Below are 8,010 nucleotides of genomic sequence, written 5' to 3'. Positions count from 1 at the left end.
AGTTTTTTGGTGCATTGTTTAGATGGGGATGCGACCTAAACTTAGATGTGATTTATATGTGATTTTGAAAAATAAAAAGCAACGACCACTAGAAGGCACTCTCGGTGTGTGTATCAGTATTTGCTACTGACAGCAATGCAGAAGAAGCACAGCTCGAATTGTTCTTAGGTGACACAGACTATGAAGAATTCAATGGATTTAGTAATTTGAAGTGATTTAAAGAGTTTAGTTGTTGTGTTTTTTATGCTATGGTTACATGAATAGTTGTTCATATGTTGTGCTAGTATACTATATTCCTCACATGTTTCATGACGCGAATAACGGTTAGGGTTGTTGTTATTTATTCTGTTAGGATCTACCTTTCAAGATAAAATGTTCCCATATTTTGTTAAATAAATTTCTCCAGAAAAGTTTGACGTAATTATGATTTCTTTTCCATCCTAATTATGCATTTTTTAGCTGTTGCGACTTGTACTCCAAAGTGACTTATAGTCCAAAAAATGTTATTTTAGGCCAGCTTTACCTCCATGATAAAGAAATGGCCTTGCCTTTGTCACACAGCTGGCTCCACTTCCACCACTAAAATATAGCTTCCCCTTTATCACAAAAAGACTGAGCCATTCCCCTGTGACAAAAAATTGCTTCACCTTTATAACACAAAACCAGATCTAAGTCTTTCACAAAAATGGACTGCAACTCTTGTGCTAAAAAGTTTATCTGTGTCACATAGAGCTGGTTCTACTTTTAGGACGGGACTGTACGGGTGGTAAAGCATTATATAAGTATACACTGTTACATTTGACTTTCCTTTTTACAAAAAAAATAACAATATTGAATTTAGTGTGGGAAATTTATCACTTCAATCTTGTAGAAACGCTAGATAAACACAGTCAGGGGAGCCCACTGGTAGTAAACATGTGTGTAGGTGTGCGTGTGTGGGTGTGTGCGTGTGAGGGTGTATATCACAAAGAACCCACCTAGGTGCATTTACAGTCAGCCTTAAATGCTCTTAAATGTTAAGATCCATTACTTGGACATTTTTAAACAAAAATGCTTTCTGTTTAGAACGTTTCTCAGAAATCTAACCCCTGGGAAGAAAAACTAAGGTTCATTTCAGGTTGGTGTTTGAAATTCAACAACATGTGAAAAAAGAATTCAACACATTTTCACCAAAGGGAAAATCTGTTTCATCTCTGGTTCTGGCTTCAGTTTGTTGAGTTCACATGTGGTCAGATTGTGGTAAGTAACAGTTAAATCACGCCACCTAGTGGCTTCTAGTAAGCATACATCACAATAATTTTTGTACAATTCTGATGCTAAAGTGAATTTAGATGGAATAAGAGCTGCACTAACAGTTTTTCTATCAAGCCACGTCTCTGTAAAGAACATCTTGAATATAAGATGGCAATAAAATATTGGTTGCATAAACATAAAGTACAGAAAGTTTAGTTTACTTTAGAAGAACCTGATATTGCCTCCAGAATAAAACGTTTTTGAGTTAAAGTTATCTGATTAGACAGTTTAACTGTCCCTCTCCAGTCAAATAAAGGACATTTGACCATAGATATAATACCAGAGTAGGGTAATCTCTCTCAGTGCTCAGATCAATACAAAGTTTTTTATGACAAAAAGTGCCAGAACAACAGAGAACATGGATGTCCTCATAGCTGACTTCATTCAAATGAAGTATCTTTAGTCCAAAGTTAAAGCTTAGTGAAAGTAAACAGATTTCTAAATTAATTAAACTTTAGAAAATGCGTGATGCTGGAAACGTTTACAAGTTTTCCCTCAGGTTTTATCTCTTGGAATTACTGACCTTTGTTTTTATTCCACCACAATAAAGCAGCTTTATTCATTTTTATTTTTACTACTGGCACACAGAAGGGAGCTGACACATTTTCTAAGCATTTTTACAATTTGGCAGGAAACAATCAGCCAATAAGCTCCAGTTCATTCTACAAAAAAAGGGGGAAAACCCTTAATTCATTTATTTAATTATTCTAAGATCCCTATAACTATAAGGACCCTTACAGCTCTGAACAGCGCACTGAAATTTATCAGTCCTCAAAAGACAAATTTACTTTTACATTTAAAGTCTCACTGTGACTTGTGTTTTTCAAGGGGGACAAATGTTTATGTAGCCATTAATATGAATCAAATAAATTTGCCTGATTTCTTCATTGTCTGGAAAATCTTCGGGGTGAGAAATAATTAATCAAATATTGCATACTTCAATTAGGAAACAGTTAATGTTACAACCATGAAACCGTGTCATCGTGGCATAAAGAAGTTGTTTCATTCAATATTTGCTTCTATGAAATTTACTTTCAGAGACTATCACCAAATTTTACAGTTGTAATCTAGACGCAATTTAAAAAAATGTTAAGATTACTTAATTTCTGACTTTTTTTAAAAACCCTCTACTTGCTTTTAAGTTTAACATCGGTGAGGAAACAGCATATTCATTTTTTTGTGATTTTTGCTGATAAAATTTCATTGTATCACCATGTACAAAGACAATAAAGGATTCTGATTTCAGGCATCATCCATGCAGCTTTTTACCTTGGACCATCTACTAAGAAAGTTATCAAAAGTCTGCAACAAAGACGGGTGCAGGAAGGTTTTGTGGCGATACAGGTGAACAGTGAAAGCCATTAAATGCTGCTCCTGACTTTAATTCTATCTTTCATTAATAAAAGGTTTTGTTATTCCTACTGGTTAAGATATTTAATCTCAAGATCATAGACATATAATACAATAGAAGGATAATGTACATTGCCAACCCTTTGATTCTGCACCGCCTAATTGAAGCCTGAAGTGGGGAGGACCCATTGATCAGGGTTTTTACCCCCCACTTCAATTACATTCCTAAGTTAAGTTCAAAGTTCTGTTGCTCCCACCCACAACTAGATTTGAGAAATCAGAACAGCTATTTAACAGAAAATCCTCAAAAGTACCAAAAAGGCTTCTTGAATCGACTCAAGTTAAGATGTTTTTATTTAGGAGAGCTTTTAGCTGACTTTTACTTGTGTTCACCTTTGTTTGTTTGTTTGTTTGTTTACTTATATGCCTGAGTGTGTTTTATTTGGGTTTTACCTACTTTACACTCCCTTTGCCATTCTGTGTTCTTTCTCTGATTATACATTGTTTTAACATCGTGAAGGAAGTTTTGAGTCGTTCTATGAGAAATGTTCTATAATAAATTCAGATTTACCTACTTACTTACTTGAATGAATCAATACCCTATAAAAAGATATATGTCAGTTTGCTAGAATAGGACATAAACATAAAAATGTGTGTGTGTGTGTGGGGGGGGGGGTTAAAATGCACTTAAAGCACTATAATGAAGCGTTGTGCAATAATGCTTCTAACAAAAGCTTAACCGCATGGGTTTCAGAAGGGGTGTCGACCTTAATCTTGATTCATCTTGATCTTGAACTTTTCTTCTTGGAATAAACAGAGTAAGTCATCACTTCTCGTCACAGACTATGGCTTGTACCTTAAATATGTCCAGTGTTGGGCCACAACATGCATCCGAAGTGAAGAAAGCTTTGAAATCCTCTATAAAAGAAAGCTTCACTCAAATGTTCACCATTGATCCTTTGCTAGAAGAGTGATCCCGTTTTGCTCATTTGCACTTAGCTACCAAACTTTACCTCATTACTGTGACTGCATCATTCCTCACAAACCAGAATTAGAATACAATTGAACTCCAAACATGTCATATTTGACACTTTCCCTCCAAATTTGACATTTCTCTTCAGAAAGTAGCTATGATAGGCCAACATAAAAGCAATTTGATATGTGATTTGATAAATTATTAGTTGTTTGGCTTCTAGTTACAGAAACTTTGCATCTTTGTGTAATCATGAACTTGAATCCACATTGTGTGTGAAACCACCGCTGTGACTTTTCTCCCAGAGAAGGTAAAGACAAAGGAAAAGCTTGACGCAGCTATAAATATGATAACCTTTGATCACAACAATTTTAAGATCACTAAAGATAAGAGCGGTGTTCTGTCTTACAGGATAATAAAAGAAAATTCAGCCCTCATTAAAAGAGCACTGACAACAACACTGGATGTAAAAATTGCACTTCTTATTTGTGTTTTAAGATCAACAATGACATGAAGTGTTTTTGTTTCACCTTATGAATCACACAAAGTTTATTAGGAAATGAAATCAGGACTAACATGTGAAAGTCAAACTGGATGAATCCACTGTGCTTCCTTTAAAGGTGAACAACGTGTGTTTTCATGAACTATACACTGATGGCCATACCTTTTTGACAATGACTAGTTTTAATAACTGAACCTTTGACCTCCATCTGTGATGAAAATTCAACCTTATATGGTTGGAACACTGGAGAGCAATACTAAAGGATGACCAAGAGATATTCACATGGGTATATTGGTGCAATTCAGTAGAATCCTTAAGACCCATTCCAATGAAAAATGTGTTTTTGGTGTTTTTAACATGTTCATGTAGCAGATTAAAAGAGTGTTTCTGAGTATTTCTTGGTAATCGTGGTAAATCATGATCAGACAAGAAAATACACTGAAAATAAACTACAATTGGCAGGCCACAAACTCCCATCCATTTATTGAAAGGGCTTTTATATAAACAATAAAAAAAAAAATCTGTGAAACAAAATTACAAAGAGGCAACTAGGAATGTATTGTTTTCTGCTCATAAAGCATTAATTCTTTCTTTTTGTCAACTTCGCAATTTATTTATCCATGATTGTGTCAGTCAGGTTGTGTTTTGGCGTAGCAGAAGGAAGTTTGTGGTCAATACTCAGTATCAGTAGGAAACTTTAGTTCAACAATTAATCAGATTAGATTGTTGTTGATTTAGTATGTTGCATGGATTCTTCTCCTGCTCAGCCTTTAAACTAAAAACACGATAAAAAACTGAATCAGAAATTTGAACCAATAATCCAATGGAAGGCTTGCAGGAATTCTGGAGATTGACCTGAGGTTTCAGTTCTTGTTTTGGGGTATTTTTATTTCTCATGTGATGGTCAGATCAGGAGACCCTGAGTTCATCTTTCAAAAACTGCTTTTTTTTTCTCAGAGAACTTTTTTCATAGCTAAACCTCAGGTCCCTCTTTGTCAGAAAAGTCAAAATTACATGTAAACGACATGATAATCATAAAGTTTGACTGACATAAATTGCTGGATGATGTGGTTTGATGCTTTGACATAAAGCAAAACAAAACATAGTAACTACGGGACAATTATTTGTGAATATTTTTTGCTATCAGAATCTATGTGATTTAACTATATTTATTTACTGTTTTGCAGTTGCTTTACATTTTAAAAATAGTGTGCTTTCAGAAAACTGGAAATTACTAACTACTTTGAAGTCTCATTCTGCTTTTATTTTATGTTTTCAGCATTGAACTGTTAGAAAAGGCCATAGATTATCCTCCAATTTTGTTTTTGTTTTTCTATTTCATTATTTAAGCCTCAAACAATTTTTACAACTGCCAATTTTCAAAATCAATATAAACCGCAATTTGTTTCAATTTATACACTGTTAAAGTCCAAATGGACTTCCCCGGGTTCTGATTTGGAGTCAGAAGGATCCTCTAGTTGAAGGTTCTAATAATGAGACTTGACACTGAAACTCTGGTTCGCCTCTGGCAATTCTGGCATATTCCTTTTGAGGGTATTTTTATTGAATATTGGTATCCTGTTTCACACTTAATGATCTACTTCCTACACATTCAGCTTCTTACATTTGTTTATACCATATAAGGAGTTGTTTTTTTGACATTTGGTCACACCTTTGACATTGGTTAATACCGTACAAGGAGTTGTTTTAAAAAAAAAAAAGCATACAGGTTGGCGCCGGATGCTCTTAACCACATCCTTCACTTCCTTTTGATCTGCTGCTGACCGTTGTCTTTCACCTTCCACAGTAGTCACACACTATTCGCCAGGCTGAAGTTTACAACACATTTATAAAACAGTAATACATGTCTGATTATGATTTCCACAATTCCAGTAGTACATATTTGATTATAATCTCCACAACACCAAGAACTACAATTAATGTAAATGAATAAAATGATTAACAAGAAAGGTTTATGATAGGATCAATATTTGTGCCAAAATAAGAACATTAAGTTGTATTTATGTCTTCGATTACCTACAGACGTAAAAATGCTCTCCCCCTGCTTTTCCTGGGGATTCTCATCTAAATTCAATAATAACTAAAATACCTAAATGTTTGCCTTTTTTTTTTAAACATAAAAAAGTTGAATTTCTGTATGTTATTCATTTGGGATTACCTTTCAAACAGAAGGGATTCCTGTACTAAAATAAAAAAAAAAAATAATAATAATTCTGGAATATATCTTAATTTACTAATTTCAATATTAATTCATTAAATTGACAGTTTTTCCGTCCAAAGCAGTTGATTTAATTTTGCTTTTCCAATCTTCTATTATCATTATTATTTTTATATTATATTATTATTATTATTATTATTATTATTATTATTATTATTATTATTATTATTGTTGTTGTTGTTGTTGTTTTTGATTGATTGATTGATTGATTGATTGATAGATAGATAGATAGATAGATAGATAGATAGATAGATAGATAGATAGATAGATAGATAGATAGATAGATAGATAGATAGATAGATAGATAGATAGATAGATAGATAGATAGATAGATAGATAGATAGATAGATAGATAGATAGATAGATAGATAGATAGATAGATAGATAGATAGATAGATAGATAGATAGATAGATAGATAGATAGATAGATAGAAACAAGCCCATCACAGAAATACAATAACAAACTTAATCAGTCTAACAGAATACAAAGTGTCCACTCTTATTGTCCATGCCTTTGACACAAAATTTGCCAAAAAAAATATTTCATTTTCAAAAAGCCAACGTAAAATGTTATTTTCAGATAACCAAAACAAATCAGGACGTTTCTTTTCTATTACCTCATACAAACAAAGTCTCTGTTTTTCGTATAAAGGACGATAAAACAGAAAATGAAATTCATCCTCCACCACTTGCAGTTCACAGACCTCACAGAGTCTTTCCTCCTCAAGAACACCTTTAAAGCACCCTACTTCCACCTGCAGGGAGAGAACTCCTGCTCTAAGTTAAGCACTAAGGATCTTTGTCCTCTTTTTAAGTTGTACATAACATATGCCTCAGCAGAAAATGTGTCCTTAATTTACAAATAAGTTTGTAGTTTTGGTTTTTGAAGCAGTTTCATTTCCAGTCTTTTTCATAATAACCAACTAAAGTTTCCTTAACATTAACTATCTTACATTTCAAACAATTAAAAAATAATGATTGTAGGTTCACAGAGGACAGAATGTTAAACACATCATTACACCAGGGATAAATATGAGCTCTATCCCAATCAAATATTTTACGTGCAAGTCTCTCTTCAGGTAAAGTCACCAGCCGGTGCCATAATCTGTCCCCCTCTATGGCGGCTTTAGTGGTGAACTTGTGTACACCCAGAAAGTATCTCATTGCCCTGTTTTGAACTTTATCACACTCAGGAGCGTCTTCATAACCCCAGACTCCTGCGGCATAAAATAACACAGATACCACCATGGCATCATACAATTTACTAAACGTGTCAAAACTTAACTCAGGACAGACCTTCATCTTATTTATCACTGCACCAAGCGCCCTCCCAGCAGAATCTGATTATAATTATTATTATTATTATCATTGTGCGAAAATTCATCATCTTAATTAAAAAAGATAAATCTTTGCTCTGTTAAATCACTGTTTGCATCAGAATATTTTTAAAAACAAACTAGATTGCTTTGAAGTACAACAAACAATTAAAAAAGCTATATTTAATTAAATCCAAATAGAAAACCTTATTTAATCCGGTTTGTGTCAGTGATAACCAATCCTAGTAAACAAAGATCATTTATTTCTCAAATTTAAGCCTTTGTTTTGGTTCTGAAAGGTATTCCGTTAATTAAGTTTACAACAAAAACGTGTTCG

The sequence above is a fragment of the Oryzias latipes genome, chromosome 16 (genome assembly GCF_053564925.1).
Source record: "Oryzias latipes strain Hd-rR chromosome 16, Olatipes_Hd-rR_3.1".
NCBI classification, from domain to species: Eukaryota; Metazoa; Chordata; class Actinopteri; order Beloniformes; family Adrianichthyidae; genus Oryzias; species Oryzias latipes.
This window is presented reverse-complemented; position numbering follows the sequence as displayed.